The sequence below is a fragment of the Rhamphochromis longiceps genome, linkage group LG18 (assembly GCF_057381845.1).
Source record: "Rhamphochromis longiceps isolate RC_006_pf linkage group LG18, R_longiceps_female_GT1.1, whole genome shotgun sequence".
Taxonomy (NCBI): Eukaryota; Metazoa; Chordata; class Actinopteri; order Cichliformes; family Cichlidae; genus Rhamphochromis; species Rhamphochromis longiceps.
The window spans coordinates 27,245,362-27,261,383 of NC_140574.1; the positions used below are offsets into that span (position 1 = coordinate 27,245,362).

At 42.2% G+C, this 16,022-nt stretch overlaps 1 protein-coding gene across 3 annotated transcripts in view; it reads left to right on the plus strand.

Moving 5' to 3' along the window:
• The first annotated feature begins 3,838 nt into the window (after positions 1-3,838).
• The window catches only part of LOC146648523 (disabled homolog 1-like), a 50,806-nt gene continuing 38,622 nt past the window's right edge, over positions 3,839-16,022 (plus strand). The window contains exon 1 of one of the 3 annotated variants that reach the window (XM_085389146.1): positions 3,839-4,301. The gene's annotated coding sequence lies outside the window, so the exon portion shown is untranslated. Of the gene's footprint in view, positions 4,302-4,939; positions 5,212-16,022 lie in introns of those variants that run through there. The other 2 variants (XM_085389144.1, XM_085389145.1) reach the window with 2 other exon arrangements.

The following is a 16,022-nucleotide window of genomic DNA, read 5'->3' on the forward strand; positions in this document are numbered from 1 at the left end:
TTCCAAAGACATGCTAACTACCACAAAACAGAAAAAACAAAACAAAACACTACTATAAAATGATATTGGAGGATGGATGAGTCCATTAACTGTTTAGGAAATACAGCCATTTTTATGCACACTTTCTCATGTCTTAATGCATTCAGTCTTGTATTTAATAACTCTATCGGGTTGAGATCCAGTGACTGACTTGGCCATTGAAGAATATCCCACGTCCCTCCTTTGAGAAACTCCTGGGTTGCTTTTTTCCATATGCTTTGGCTCATTATCCACTTTTGTGACATGCTGTCTGATCACTTTTGAATCTGAGCAGAGAGTGCAGCACTGTACACTTCACAATTCATCCCGCTACTTCTATCATCAATCACATCATTAGCAGCCATATATTCCCATGCCATATTACTGCCTCCACCATGTTTGACAGATGACGCGCTATACTTAAAATCACGAGTTGTTTCTCACCGTCTCCATGCTTTTGTCTTCCTATCATTTTGGTTATGCATAAATAAAAGTATGGTTTCATCTTTCCACAACTGTGTCAGCTCTTTGGATGTTTCTTTTAGATTTTGCTTTTCATTTCAAAAATGTACCAAATTCTTGATTTGACAGTCTGTGTATAAAAAAAGCTGTAATTTTTATAAACCCACTTCAATTAAAGTTCAAAGTCTCGCCTTCAATCCCACCATGGTTTTATGATTCAAAATCCACCATGAAAGCGTGCAGAGGCAAAACTAGAAAAAAAGGTGCCTTTGAGCAAAAAGCTATTGACCTAACTACAATAGCAGTGCAGTCCCAGCTCATATACACAATAAATGATAGTCACATTGAACAACTTGCTCATTTCCTTCAATAATAAATATGAGCACTACCACAGGTGTTCTGTCTCAGTCCCCTGAGAAGTGTGCCCCCTAGACCCACAGCCGATGGAGTACATCATGATTACCCGTGGTACCGGAAATGAAGTGGCCCGGGGTGAGAGCAATAAAAGGAGTGGAACTTCTCAGCAGTCGGAGTAGTCAGAGTCAGGGGTCACATGTCATTTATCGATGTCAGGCTTTGCCCCGCCGTGCCTCTCTGAATGCTAATCGCTCACGCTCTGCTGTGACAATACGATTAGACTTGATTAAAACAGTCTATTAGCATAGAACCCACAGGCTGGGCAAACATCCTTCTTTCCTGGAAATCATGCTCACTCTGAGTGTCGAAACTGCAACTGACTGGACGTGCACTTATTGTTCGTGTTTTTGGCAACCTTCATGCCCAGAATCAGAGGCAAATCAGCACTGTGTTGGTACAATAACCTTTTTCTTTGTCCTTGAAATACACATCGTGACCCCGAAGCTGCCGCTCTGACTCAAACAGGGAACTAATTATTGATCAGCTTTCATGCCGAGGTTTTGCAAGGTAGCCACCAGTTACCCATCTCCCCTTAGGGAGCTGACTAATCATTTGCCAGGGTGCGGCGATGAGAATTTTGACTTAACTAATCTCTGGATTGAATGGAGATTAACTGCCACGTGGGGTGACGGCTCTCCTCTTTGTCTTTTTTGTCTGGACGGGGATCTGTTCTCCTTATCTTATCACCCTGCCTCATTTCTCCGGGGCAGTTCCCTGCCGTTATCAATTTGGCTCCATCTACATGGAAATCAAAGCCTTTCCAGAAGTGGAATACGATTAGGGAGGGGGGAAAAGTCTAATCTTTCCCCTTTTGGTTCATGCCACCAAAAAACCTACGATGAACCGAACAAATGAACAACAACAAACACTTCCTGTTATTCTTAATTTAGGGACTGTGTGCGTATTTGCCTAAAGAGAGCCTGTGGAGAGGGGTTTATTAATGCTGACTGGTTGACAGTGGTTGGGAACAGGGAACTGGGGAATTGACAATGGCTGCAGTGGACCCTTTAATCATTTGTAACTCTCAGTTTCACTTCGGCTCTTTATATAACTTCACTCTTCTCTGTGGATGACTGAAGGGTCATCAATAAGACAAACAATAGTTGCCCAGAGACCAGTTGTACCACATATTTTTGACATTGCCCCCATCTGATAACATGTGCTCGCTGCAGGTGGACATTCAACCCACAGCTGCCAATGTACTGAACCATAATTTCCCCTTTACAGTGGAGGTGGATGAATGGGTGAACAAGGTGGCACAAAAGTGACGAGTTCCTGCATAACTCACGAAGCATTTCAACTGCGAGGCTTCTTTTTGTCTCTGGGCCTTGGAAATGAGGATTAACTCTCGCCTCACAGGACACAGCTGCCTGATTCCACTCCTGACACTGACCTCCTTTGTTTCTTTTTAATGACCAAAGAGTAGAGGACTGTGTGTGTGTGTTTGTGTGCTTGTTTGTGTGTGTGTCCAGTAGCAGGGGTGTCCGATAAAGAGCGGGAGGTTTACAGAGGGGATTAAAACCCAAACAGCAGCTTCCCTCCCTGGTAAACAAAAGTACATGGGGATGTGCAGTGTGTGTGTGTGTGTGTGTGTGTGTGTGCGCCACCGCTCGTGACACCAGACAAAAAGAGGAAGACTGAGTCCATCTGTGAAAGCAGCAGGATTAAGCTGTGCTCAAGCCAGGAGCTACACGTCAATCAACCGCTAAGTGTTTGTGCGTGTTCTTGTGCCAATGTGCATATATGTGTGTGTGTGTGTGTGTGTGTGTGTGTGTGTGTGTGTGTGTGTGTGTGTGTGTGTGTGTGTGTGTCACATGCACAACTGTACACCCACATACATGTGCTCTTCTGATCCCACAGCGAGGACCCCAACTTTGCTGAATTCGTTCATAATCTGTGGGATGGAGCGAAGCCAGCGATACGTCCGTCACCCAACATAAAAAAAGAGAGAAACTTTATTTTTTGTGAAATGTGTGAAGTTGGCACCCGAGCATGAATCGTATGTGGCTGACATCTCCTTCATACTGTAATGTGGGATGAAGACGATGCTTTAAAGTGCTTCAAAAACAAGTTTGACAACAAGAGGGCCGACAAAGTACCGAAATAATAATAATAAAAAACATAAATTCATTCTGCAGGAATGTTCTACATCATTAGTGTACAGTCAGTCCCCCCAACACAGGTCACCCCCTCTCAATGGTTGCTGGTGCTCTGTCTCTCTTTGAGAAGCTTGTTGTCTCCTTGTCAGGACCCCCGACTGTTTGCCCATAATGCACCAGCACTCCTGCATGGCACCCTGTGAGGGGTGGTGGTGGAGGGCAAGTCAGAAGCCTTCAATGCGCGGGCCACAAAGACCAAAGGTAGGCGTGTGCTTGGAGAGGTGGGGGGCTTGACCTGGATGTTCCTCAATAAAAGGACCTTGAAGGCAGGGGATCATTACGCCTGCATGAGCCGGTGCGTGAACCTGGCTTTCTCCCCTTGACAATCTTAAGGGGTAAATTAAAATCAATACAGCCTATGATGAGGCGACTGCAGTGAGACAGGGGTGAGGGAAGGTAGGAGGTGGGGGAAAGAGGGAGAGAGAGTGAGCTTGGACTTGATGGATGGCTGGTTAAAGGGGGATGATCAATTACCCTGATGGATTGCTTTTTGGGGATCTCTGAAATGAGACAGATCTCTGCTCTTTAAAGGCAAATTCAGAAGGAATGGAGGCTCCACTCCAGTTTGCATGAGAGCCCTGCAAGGCAGGAATATTATTCACTTACATCTTTGTTGTTGTGAGAAGTGGCAACTGGTCCCTCCTCCTCTCCAGAATCCTTTATTTTTCGAAAATGTTTAATCCCCTTCGTCCCCTCCCCCCTCCACACATTCTCCCTCCAACGGATCCCCTCTCTACATTATTCTCTGTGCATTTTAATTTTTTTTTCCTTCTTCTGTCACCGGGGGCCCAGTTTTTCCCCGCCTACTCTCCTCATTTAAGCTTGAAACTAGAATACTGGAGCCAAGAAATAGTTAATCTCTCCGGCTGCTGCTATGATTGGCCGCTGTATTCAGCGCTTCAGCCTCCTTGAATGAGAAATAGGGGTAACCAAGCAACTTCAGTGCTGGGGAGAAGAAGATAAAAAAAGCAAAAAGATGATAGGGCTTTACGGGATTTTCACAATGATGGAAGAATTTTGAAGCTGTTAACAGAAGAAAGAAAAAAAGAGGAAGAGGCAATGTGATTTCACCTTGAGTGTCCGGCAAATGGAATTAACAAATGGATTTTCTTAAACGCGCTTCCTCCCTCTCTCTCCCTCTCTCGCTCGTTGAGGGGGGGGAATAGAGCGCTCAAATGAAGGAGACACAGATGTGGATTAAAACGCACAAATGGGACACTTCAGAAAAGCATCCACTGAGAAAAGGTGAGTAACATCTCAGCTTTTCTTTCTTTTTTTGAGGGGTGTGGGATGAAGAGGTGCTTCAGCATTAAACTGTGAAACTACAGAGCTGTTTAAGGATGCAAGGCAGCTCAGCGACATGTCAAGATTTATGGATGGGATGCGTTGAACGAAAATGGGTTGCGAACCAGTCCGCTGTGGATGACCGGGATACAAACACACACAGAGTGAAAAAAAAAAAAGAAAGAAAGAAAAAGGGAAAGAGAAACAAATGTGATCATGAAGCTGTGAACCTGATCGTCGGTGCTGCTTTGATGGATTTGAACGTGGAGTCCTCTGAAGCGCAAACGCCGGTCGCCTGTCAAATAACCCGCTGTCCCACGTCAAATTGCGCATAAATTACAAAGTGACGTTTGGGTTTTGATTGTTTTTAAACGATTTCAGCGGGTTAGCTGCTCATAGGGGCTTTTGGCTGTAGGATTTCGTGTAAAGGAACAAGTGTGAGAACAGGCGAAATCTTTTTTTCTCTGCCCACCACGTCTGTTGCTCTCGCCCCCCTCCACAATATTCAAATGAAGAGATGTTCTGCTGCAACAGCAGTAAGTCATCCTCAAACGAGTGCGTGTTAGCCCGCTCCGATGCTGAGCGAATGGATGAATGATGACGCATATGTTGATAAATGTATTGATTTCAGTGCGGAAGCGGTCAGGGAATGCTCCGCGGGCTGCAGTAGTAGGGGCTGAGTACCTGTGGATGAACGGTTGGATGGGAGCGCACAGCGCACAACGGCGCCGGTCTGTCCGGCAGCGGTGAGCAAAAATGTGCCAGAAACCAGTGCGTGGGCCTTCAGTGTGAGTCCTCCGGTCAGCAGCGACGTTCGTGGGTCAGTGTGGAGGTGGAAGCATTCCAGTTAGTCTTGGAAGACGTGGATGAGGTGGGTGGGTGGGGGGTAGCGTGAGACACGACTTCCATTTGCGTCATTTAAACATTTTTATTTTATTTTTTATGTTGATTTTTAATATATGTCTGGATTTGTAGGACTTACTTGCGTTGTATAAGAATGGCTAAACTTTGGTTATTTTATTTTTTAAAAGTCTGTTATCATTCTTGGTTCTATATTTAAAGATAACCCTAAACAGCAAGGTCCATCCCTAGTCCAGAGGCATTTCTTAATTAATTAAAAAGAGCCAAATATTGACAAAAATATAGTTTTTTCTGTTAACTCATTCAATAGAACAGGCTACTGTCCTGGCTGTTTATTATTTTGTTTTTCCCAATCATAACCTCTCAAACCCAACCCCCCTCCCCCTTTGGGTAAAATTGAATTGGAGCCAGTGTTACCAGTTCAAATGCAAAGTTCATTACTGGACCATATGTCAGTCATGATGCTCTGTGTTTTCTACATGGGTGCTTGTATGAGAGCAGCCGTAAATGATGGGAAATGAGCACTGTAGTGGAAATGTAGTAACACAGCAGCCATCAGCTACAGATCAGGGTGCTGCTGAAACACTGTGGCTCACCTGCATCTTGTTCATGCCGTGGTTTGGTGGGATAAAAGCGAAGGTCTGGGGCTAGGATTCTCATGCTGGTGCCAAAGTTCACTGGCGATTTCTGCAAGTCGCCCAAACTATCCTTCGTAATCTCCTTAGTGAGGATGCTCTGCAACAGAGCCTAAGCTGTGCTCAGTAGGTCGATCGTGGGATGGATGTGTTACCACTCTCACACACACATGCTATAATTTCCGGTTGTCACCCCCAGACATTTCTTTGCAGCCCAGTGTGAATTGTGGTGCTTAAGATAGAGCTCAACAAAACACTAGAGAGCATTAACTTCTCCAGTAAGGCCTTCTTTGTTGAGACTCCCAGTGGAATCAAGGCGCTTCATTTAGCTCCTGAAAGCGAAAGCAGCCGGTGCATATGGTGGATATAGCTTATCTAATTAAGACCATAATGAATTTTCCCCTTTTGCATTTGGAGGAAAGGTGGTTTGGGTATTTCTTCTCTGTGTTAACTCTTCACGATTGCATTGCAACAGTGTTGGAGCATTTTCAGCCTGTTGTTGTTTTGCACTTCTTAAATCTTTGGGCTTTTTCACCCCTTTGCCGTACCGTGCACACTCTGCTTCTCTTCTTTTGTTTCTGCTGGAAGCCTGGTGGATTATCGCATTTGTAGTTTCTCTTCATCTCGCAGCGGCATTCCCTCAACACGAACTACCAAGTGCTCTGAGGTAATGCAGTTTCAGACTCAGACACATGACTCCCGGAGTGGCCTGAATCTTTTATAAAAAAAGTAGCTTTAATGAGCAAGATTGTGCCTGAGTTCTGATTTTTGCTGGCGGCCTTATCACATTTAGTCTGTTCATTAATAAAGATGTGGCCCCTGGCAGAGGCAGGTCAGAGGTGACCTCGCTTGCAGGAGTTGAACAAAAGGGGGGAGATTGCTCTGATAACGGTGTATTGTAAAAAGCTGAATGATGCACACGTCCCCCCCCCCCCCCCCCCCCCCCCCCCCAACCCGCCACCCTCCTGGGAGTGTAATCACCATGACAGGTGCAGGGAGAGTTGGGGCAACTTAATGTGTCAGAAGCAAGAACTCAGACTACTTGGTGTGAAATCAAAGAGCAAAAAAAAAAACAAACGGCCTTCCATTTTACAGAGTGCCATGTGCTGCACTAGGTTTTGGGATGAGTAACTTTGTTGAGTTTACATCAGCAAACTGGCACCATCTTGAAGTAATCCAACACAACCCCCCATTAAATTGTTTTGTTTTCTGCTATTTTGATGAACAAACAAAGTGTTAAATACTAAACTTTAAAGGTATTGGAAGGAATAGCAAGTATAAGTTGGTTGTCACATTACACCGTGGAATCTGTCAGTATCACACATTTGACCTGACAATATGTCCATTTTTGCTGTGGTCAGTTTGTGGAAAGCACACAAACTTTGAGGGGAGGACACATTTTGTGATTTTCTTGGGTCAGAGTTTTCATGTTGTTGTTTCTGTATTAAAAAATCATACAATATTAGGCATTTAAACTGGACTTTTATTAAAAAGTTGAAGGTAATAGCTTTGATTTGAATCAGTTCTTCACTACCCAACCAAAGCCATTTGGTAGCTAGGTCTCACTGTTACCCTGTGGTTGATTCTTTGTTGACAGAATGGTTTTTGTTGAGCCATAAACCAGAGGAAGTATGGCTTTGTTGTGTTGTCTGCTAAAACTGATCACACAAAGACTTTATCCCTGAAAAACAGAGGTGTATGTTTGTCATGACTGACTTGTGTGATGCTGAGGGATGTATAGGCTTGCTAAATCACAACAAGCAACCTTATGGAGATCCCAGAAACTTTCCTTACCTGGTTGATCGAGCATGCATAAGGACTTAAATGGAGAGCAGTCAGTTTGATATTGATGCAGTTCATTTTTCTTCTCACTTTTACACCACCTTGCTCACTATTCCTCTGGTTACCTGTTGGAAAATCTTGCAAAAGAAATCTGTTTGTCTTTTAAAATATATACAGAACTTCTGGCCTTTTTTAAAATTATATCAGTGATACATCAGTGGAATTGGTTCTCTGTTGTTTTTGTGGCTTTTATAAAAGTGACATTATTAAAGCACTGAGAATACCTTAATTTCACTGCTCATAATACACAATAATTATCACTTGTTTAAATTCACATTTTAATTACAAGGTGTAATAGATGGTGTTCATTTCTAAATTTACATTTAGAAACACCATTGATAACTATGGAGACAACCAACCCCAGTTGGTGTTCACAACGTGTCATTGATGGTTAATTACTTTGTGATACAATTGACTGCAAAAATGAAAAGGATACCCATGTTTAGCTAGCACCATAAGCTCTGATTTAACAAAGGAATAGTTATTGAAAGCTATTCAATGATCAGCAATTCATGCAAGAGCAAAAAGTGTAACAACAAACCCTGGTCTACCCTACTAGCTGTTTGGCTAATGAGGAACTTGGATAGCACCACAAAGTAGTGCCTTCCTTTTTTGTTTTATAGTTGCAGAGTTGAGAGTTGCATATGGTCACTAATATACATTCATTCCATCCATCATTGTGACTAACAAAGAGCAAAGCACAAGTACTGAAGTCTTCATTCCCGCGCCGGATAAACTTCTGTGCTAACAAGCTAGTGTGCAGCCAGTGGAGCCAAGCTAAAGCTAGCTGTTGCTGTTTGGTTTGAGTCTTTATGCTAAGCTGAGCTCACAGGCTGCTGGCTCCAGCATCTCATGCAGTTTAAGGTCATGTTGCCCTTATTGATTTTTTCATCTAACTCTCAGCATGAAAGCTGTTTTTAACGTCCTCTAGGACAGCCGTCCTGCTAAGAACCAAAATATCAGGCTTGGACAGACTTCACATCAGCAATATCATGGTAACAGGACTCGCTTATTGAACAATCTCTCAGTAGCATCAGCAAGCAGTCATACAGAATATAAAATGCGAAACTGGAAAATGTTCAAATGAAAATACTCTTTTTGGACCTGTTTCAGTATAAAAATTGGAAATAGTCCACACTTTACATCTTCCACAGGACAGAGGCTGTACTGCCTTGCAAGTTTCTGTCTCTCGCTTCATAAAGAGTATCTGAATGGAAAAGCTAATTCTGTTTATGCCTTATTAATACATATGTTAAATTGTTTCCAATTTAGCTATTATATCCAAAATTAAAGAAAGGCTGAAGATATTAAGCAAATAAATCCACTCACATTTACAAACAATCAAACTTATAAACTTCTCCATCCAAAACTATCTCATTGTGATTTAGACAATTGTAGATAAATATGTACATTCTGCAAAAACAGCAATCGAGTACTGCTTTCCTAACCTCTTGTCACTTATCACACTGATCCTTTTGAGCTGATAATGAGGCAGTGACCCTAACAGTATAAACAGTTTCACTGGACTCAGATGGGGAAGTGAATTACCAGTCAGTCATACAGTTATTTCCATTGTGCAGAGGCGGGTGGCTAGTAATCCCTGTGCCTTGGCCTGTAACATCTGGTGAGTGAGTGAAGTGTTCAGTGTGAAGCCAGCAGTGTCAGCCTGCCTCCTCTGTTCAACTGGGGCAGCCATCACTGCCCGCTTCACTTCCAGAGGACTGGGCAACTTCAATGCATCAATGACACCAGCCATCACAAGGGACATGTAGCATGCCAAACCAATGATTCATTAGGACTCAATTAGCTGGGAGGCATGGGGCGCCCTGCCATATGCCTCGAGGTTCAACAGCAATCTGTACCCACTCTCCGTTACTATAATCTCAACTGTATTTTGGCACTGTAAAGTCTGTACATGTGTGCTGTATCAGTGGTGTACAGTAGCAGCACAAGGGCTGCAGTCTGCTCTTTTCCGCAGAGGCATCGTCTTTGTGCTATTAAAACAAGTCAGTAGCAGAGTTTTAGCAGCTCTGTTTCCAGCCGCCCAGCTTTTGAGCTGGAAATGAGTCACAATGACCTTCAGCTCAACTCATGTTGCGCCAGTTGGCACCGTATGAAATACTCATCCATCTACTGAAGTATGAGACTGTGGAGCTCCAGATACTGTAAATCTTAGGAGGTAAGAAAGGCCCCCGCTCAGTATCGACTTCTCTTCCCTTGCCAAGAGGCGGCATGCGCTGCAGACAAGATCTATCCGCCCTCAAATCTAGTTTGTCTTCTTATCTGTGCCAAGGTAAAGGACCCCCTCACCTCATTCCACATGCCCCTGCCACTTAATCAAAGTGTTCCATAAACAGAAATAAATGAAATCAGATAGGAGCAGGAGGCAACCCCTTCGGGGTAAAAAAAAATCCATTAATCATCAATACTTTTGAGATTTGAAAAGCAAATGCTCATAATTTTCTCTATTTTACATTGATTTGTAGAAATTTTAGGTCAGACGTCCTTGAAGGAACGGCTGAAGCAGGTGTAGGGCTTTCTTTAGCGTATATATTTAAAGTGAAACCTCCCATGCACATAAGGAAATTAATGTCGGTCACACGCCTCCCTCCCTCCATATCTCCAGCGTTTTTTCCGGCATATGATGGGACGGCTTAGCTGCTCATCCAAATCACATTTGATTGGATAAATTTATATGTAGGGCAGTGAAAGCAGGATGAGTCACTGAAAACACTTAACAAAAAAGGGATTTTGGTAAGGCAGTGTTCTCCATACAAACAGGTTTGTATCTCACGTGAACATCTTTAGCGGAAACCGGCCATCGTTCAGGAGGTTTTGTTGGTTTGGCTTTTGAATTTTCACATTTTAATTTGTGGAGCCTTTTTTTTTGGAGCAAGAAATAGAAAATGAATGCACGTTTTTGCGCATTAAAGGCCTAACGTTTCAATAATACCAGCAATGAGTGAGGATACAGGCAAAGTAAGTCAAGTCGGAGCCACTCTGCCCCAGTTGTAAGCACGTGCAGCCACCCAACTGCACTCCTCCAGCGTTTTCACCGCATTACCCAGAAACGCTGCGTTCGCGTGACCCAATTTATCAGTCTCTCCTCCCCATTCATCTGCTCTCACAGATGCACTACAGGAGGCTCCATAAGAGCATCCATCACCTCAGAGTAGTGAGATCCTTCAGTTTCATCCCGCTGGCCCGTTCTACAACCCTGTTCCCAACAGGCAGGACAGCGGGTCCATATGTGGCTGGCGATTATAACAGAGTGCCAGGCTGGCAGCAGCAGCCTCGTGTTTCAGTCTGTAAAATATGTAATCAAATATAAGCTTAGCCATGTTTTTCTTCCACTGACAGTCAATTTAAATATTGTCTCTGCCACATCTCCTTACTGCTGTACTTCTTCAGCCCCCTGGAGATAATTGGGCTGTTTAGTTCAGCCCGGAGGAGCTATCAGATTAAGTTTTCATGTGATTTCATCTCCCTCAGATTCATGTCTTTTTTTTTGTTGTTTTCCCCAGTGCTGCCATTTCAATCATTTACAATTTTGGAGTATTTGAGAAGCTAATTTTTTTTCAATTCACGAAAAGGAGAACTTTATGCCTCTTATGGGAGGCTGTAGTTTGTGTTTCCAATACTCGGGATGCCCTCATTGGTATAAAAAAGGGAATCCTCACACATCTAAAGAAGTTTCAGCAGCAAAGGCTACGCTACAGCATAACCTTCAGGATTCACCGGAAAGCTGGTGTATTAGACTGCATTAGTATCTTTTTGTAGCGGATAAACTGACTACTGAGTGTAGAATGTCTTTCATGTGGCCAAGCTGCTACACCGTAAAGATGTAGAAAAGCATAAACAGCATAAATAGATGCTGTAAAACTGCTGTAGCTCTTGCTGAGATCAAGAGAAATCTTCAAAAACCCAAAGTTCTCATTCTACCCTTAAAAAACAAAAAAAAAGACAGAATTTATATTCATGCGATCGAATGAGAGTACCACCTGAGTTATGCTTTTATTTTATCAGCGTACCGCGTCTTTTAATAACCAAGTCTGCTAAATTAAAAGATGCTGGTGCAGAACGTCTCGTAGCAGCGCCTGCAGGGAAGAGCCTCTGTATTTTTTATTTTTTTTGATGTGGAGTTGCACCGAGCAGCGAGCATCTGGCACAGCGGCGGCGGTCAGCATGACGCCTTCTGACGAGACCCTTTAGATCACTTCTCATCAGAGCATCGCAGTTGGAGACCACCCTGATACTTTGCTCTAATCAGCCGTCAAGTGTCATATTCAGAAGGCTTCACTCAGGCTTGTATCCAGCCTCCACTTTTGGTTTATACAAAACAACACCGAAGGAGCAGCTCCTTGGAGAGAGAGACGACACTTGTGTTGCTTGTGTGTGCATGATGTTTTTTTTGGGGGGTGTTTTCGCGATCTGTGCGAGATCCTGACCTTGCGACGCCATTGTAATGAGAGGCAGTGGAATATTTCACTTATCATTAGCAGCATGATTAGCTGCCAATGGGCTGTGCCTGACGTGGTTTAATCCTCCCAGTCTCCAGAGTGCGATAACATATGAGATGACAACAGTTTCACACCTCCCGTGGTTCCATACGTCGCAGCAGCCTAATCACTCATGTGAGATTAATGAGAGACGTTGAGGTGTGGTGGGAGATTCACTAATTACACCCGCGCATGCTGTAATGTAGTCGGGGGACTGGAGAGTTTGTGTGTCCGAGTGTATGTGTGTGGGTTTCTTAAGCTCTTTTTAATGTACAGTTTTATGAGATACCTGTTACTCCTTAGTGGGCGAGGGTGACCTCGAGAGGAAAGAAGAAATGGCTGTGTGGGGAAGTGGAGTAACAAAGTCAAATCACTGCAAAATATCTTTAAACCTGGAACGTTAACAAGTTGTAGTGTAGAATTATTAAAGGTGCAGTTAGTCATTTTTTCGAGGGGGGGTTATTTCGATGAAAAAAGATTGTTGCACTGATGAATATGTGTGTAATTACGCCTTCAACAATCTGATGCATTCACATAGAAAATGCACAGGAGCGAGTGCAGGTTCCTAGCATATTTGAAGTGGCTAGGAAGGACATCTACCTTCTAATCACATTTCACATATGTGGTTGTTAGAAACATATGTGGTACGCAAAGGAGAAGAAAAGTGTTGTATCACTTGTAGGGACATAAAATTCATGTCTGCGTGAAGGTTCATAGCTACATTTTATTGTTAGAGACGGAGTTCCCTTTAGCAAAGAAGCAAAAAATGCAAAGAAAATGAAAAGAAAAAGAGACAACACCAATAGCATCACACACTCAAGTGTGCATAAACATGTTTGTTTATTCCCATGCTGTCGCACTTACTTATTGTGAGCAGATTAGATTAGATTAGACACATGACTGTTCAGGCTCTGGACTAGATTATAAATAATAAACTGAATATAAGTTAACATTATCCCGGCTAATTTTATGCTCAAATGTCCTAAAATCACACTTTCCCTCTGATAAATTTAGAGTTTATTTACTAACCATCAGATTCCAATCTTAGATCTACTTCAAAGGCAGTTTTGCTAATGCTGGCTAACAGCAGCAAAAACAGCAATGCTTACCAACAGAAAAGTTCAACATATCCTCATCAACTCACCTCAGTATTGCTGTTATTGGTCAGAACTGAGCTTCACTGACTAATCAACTCATGTATGAATCTTTTACAAAGGTTCATAACCTCTTTCAGTGTAAATAAAGGTGGCTGTTTCCCACCCAGCATTGATAGTGGACTGAAGCCTACATAACAGGAAAAACCTCAAAGGCAAATCTGGTCGGTCTCTTTGCTATCTCAGTACACACATTACAGACAAATGGCAGCCAGAGGTTTTGATTTAACTGATTTCATTTAAGTGTTGATATTATTCAAATAAACTCATTACAAAAAGTAAGGACATTTGTGTGTTGTTACAGCGATTATTATGTTGCTGTAATGATTGTTCAGCAGAGTTGAATATGTGGGCTGAATAACTGACCTGGAAAACTTCTCCGTTATCCAGGTCATGATTGTTTAAGGAGCTTGGAAAGACAGAGTATGGACTACTTTAAGTTTCTTGAAGATGTTTTTTTACCTCTCATCCAAGAGGCTATGTCAGTTCTAAAACCAAATGGTGGATCTTCCGAGATCTTTAAATCCTGGGACTGTCTACCTTTTGGTTTCAGAACTGAGGAAGCCCCTCGAGTGAGAGGTGAAACATCTTCAGGAAACTTAAAGAGGTCTAGACGCTTTCTTTCCAAGCTCCTCAATCTGCTGCTGAACCCACAGATGCATTACAAATGTGGCACAATTTAAATGGAAATAAACAGGCATTCCAACACAGTAAGATTTATCGCCAACAAACATTGTTACAACAAAGAAATAATCCACCAAACTCAATTTCCTTATTTTTTGTGCTAAGTTAAAGTAAAAATATAGTGTGTACAAAATGTATTTTTATACCAACAGAAAGAAACACACCAGCTGGTTGCAGTCATCATGGAGAAGTCGTAATTTAACGTTTTTGATCTCTCTTGTCTGACTAAACCATACTATAGATAGGAATATGCATTTGAATTAGGAGGGGTAAGAAAATAAAACTTAGTTGACTGCAATCTGCAATCTACTGACATATATTGGTGAAACTTTACACACTGTAATCACAGGAATCTTTTGGGCAGTAGATTTGGAGGAGCAATCAAATTAATTGCGGCACTTTTAAAGCAGAACAAGGAATGTTTCAGAATCAGAATTCAGTTCCACCAGCTTGATGTGCCATAAAAGTGATGCGTTCGTGTGGAAGTGATTCGTAGTATTTGTGTTGGTAAGAAATACCAGACCTTCAAACTCAATACCAATACACAAGAAAACACCCAACACTGCTTTTCAGACTACAAAGTGGAAAATGACACAACGAATGACATCAATGATAAAATCTAATCTAATTATTAAAAAATCAAATCAATCCCAGACTTAAGGAGAAATCACTTTTTAGACACAAATAATTGTATTATCCTGTTAAGTCACACTTTCTGTTAATGTTATAGACAGGCAGGACTGATACGATATACTGCCCAGCTCCCATTTTATCATTGCTCTTTTACTATTAACCAAAGCTGCTAGCATCTATCTGAATGATAACCTAACTGGCAGCTAATAAGGCTATGCTAATAGCACTGGTCTTTTGTTTGCTACTGGGAATTTCAGACCTGCTCAGTTTTTGTTTTCTACATTGATTTCTGCTATGAAATTCAATTTAAGCTTGCGTGTCATGTTTTTGAGATACATATCAATGACATTTTGACACTTTTGAATATTAACATATATGGAAGTTTAGCAATTTCCCTCCAAAATTGTTGAAATGTGTTTAATCTAAAAGCAGAGCAGAAGATGACACTAGAGATCCGTTAAAACATATTTCTGTCAATTTGACTGAAAATAAAATTAGGTCAGCGTGCTAAAAAATGTTTGAGGCACTTGCTTTTGTCCTTGTACTGCACATCCTTCTCTCGTTGCAAGCACCAGCGGTAGCCACCTCATCATACTCGGATCAAATGTTCACTGATATCGTTTTTTTCGTCGTGCTTATATCTGAATGAAATCTTTCCCCGCGTTCATTGCTGACATCGCCCAGGTTTGGTGAAAAAACGTTGAGATGAGAATGTAAGAAGTGGCATTCTGGGACTCATTAGCTGGTACACGTTCAGCATGCTATCACAAGCTCAGCGTATCTCTCTGCTCTGTGATTACCAAGAAAATTCTGGGTAACCTGCACAAATGTTTCCCATGTTTCTTTTCTTTTGAACTCATCATGAAGAATCAGTTCACACATTTCAGTAAAAACAAACACTTTCCTTAATTTTGATGTCACTTTTCTCGAGATCAAAGTTTTTTTCTTAAATGCTGAAACACATCGCCGTTTCTGTCCAGTCATCCGAGCTGTCTAACACTTGGATTATCATAACTAAACAACTGAACTTTGCAGGAAGAGAAGACGGCACTGTTGGTCAGATGATTAACATCTGATTACCTAATCAGATGTTAATTTTTAGAATCAGCTGGAATCTGAGTAGCATTTTTTTACCACCCTGGTTTGCATATAAAAATTGTATTTCACTTGCTTCGCTTTCAGCAGCTTAGATAAGCCAAATCAGCATTTAGATTGAGATTTCATCTTGCATCCAGCAAATGAAAGTCCAACAAATACCCTTTTCTAGCTCTATTTCTGTTCTCCACCACTCGAAATGGCAAGTTGCTACCTGTTTCTTTCTTTGTGGTCTGCTTGATGCTGAGACATTAGAGTATAGTGGGATTTTCCAAGCGC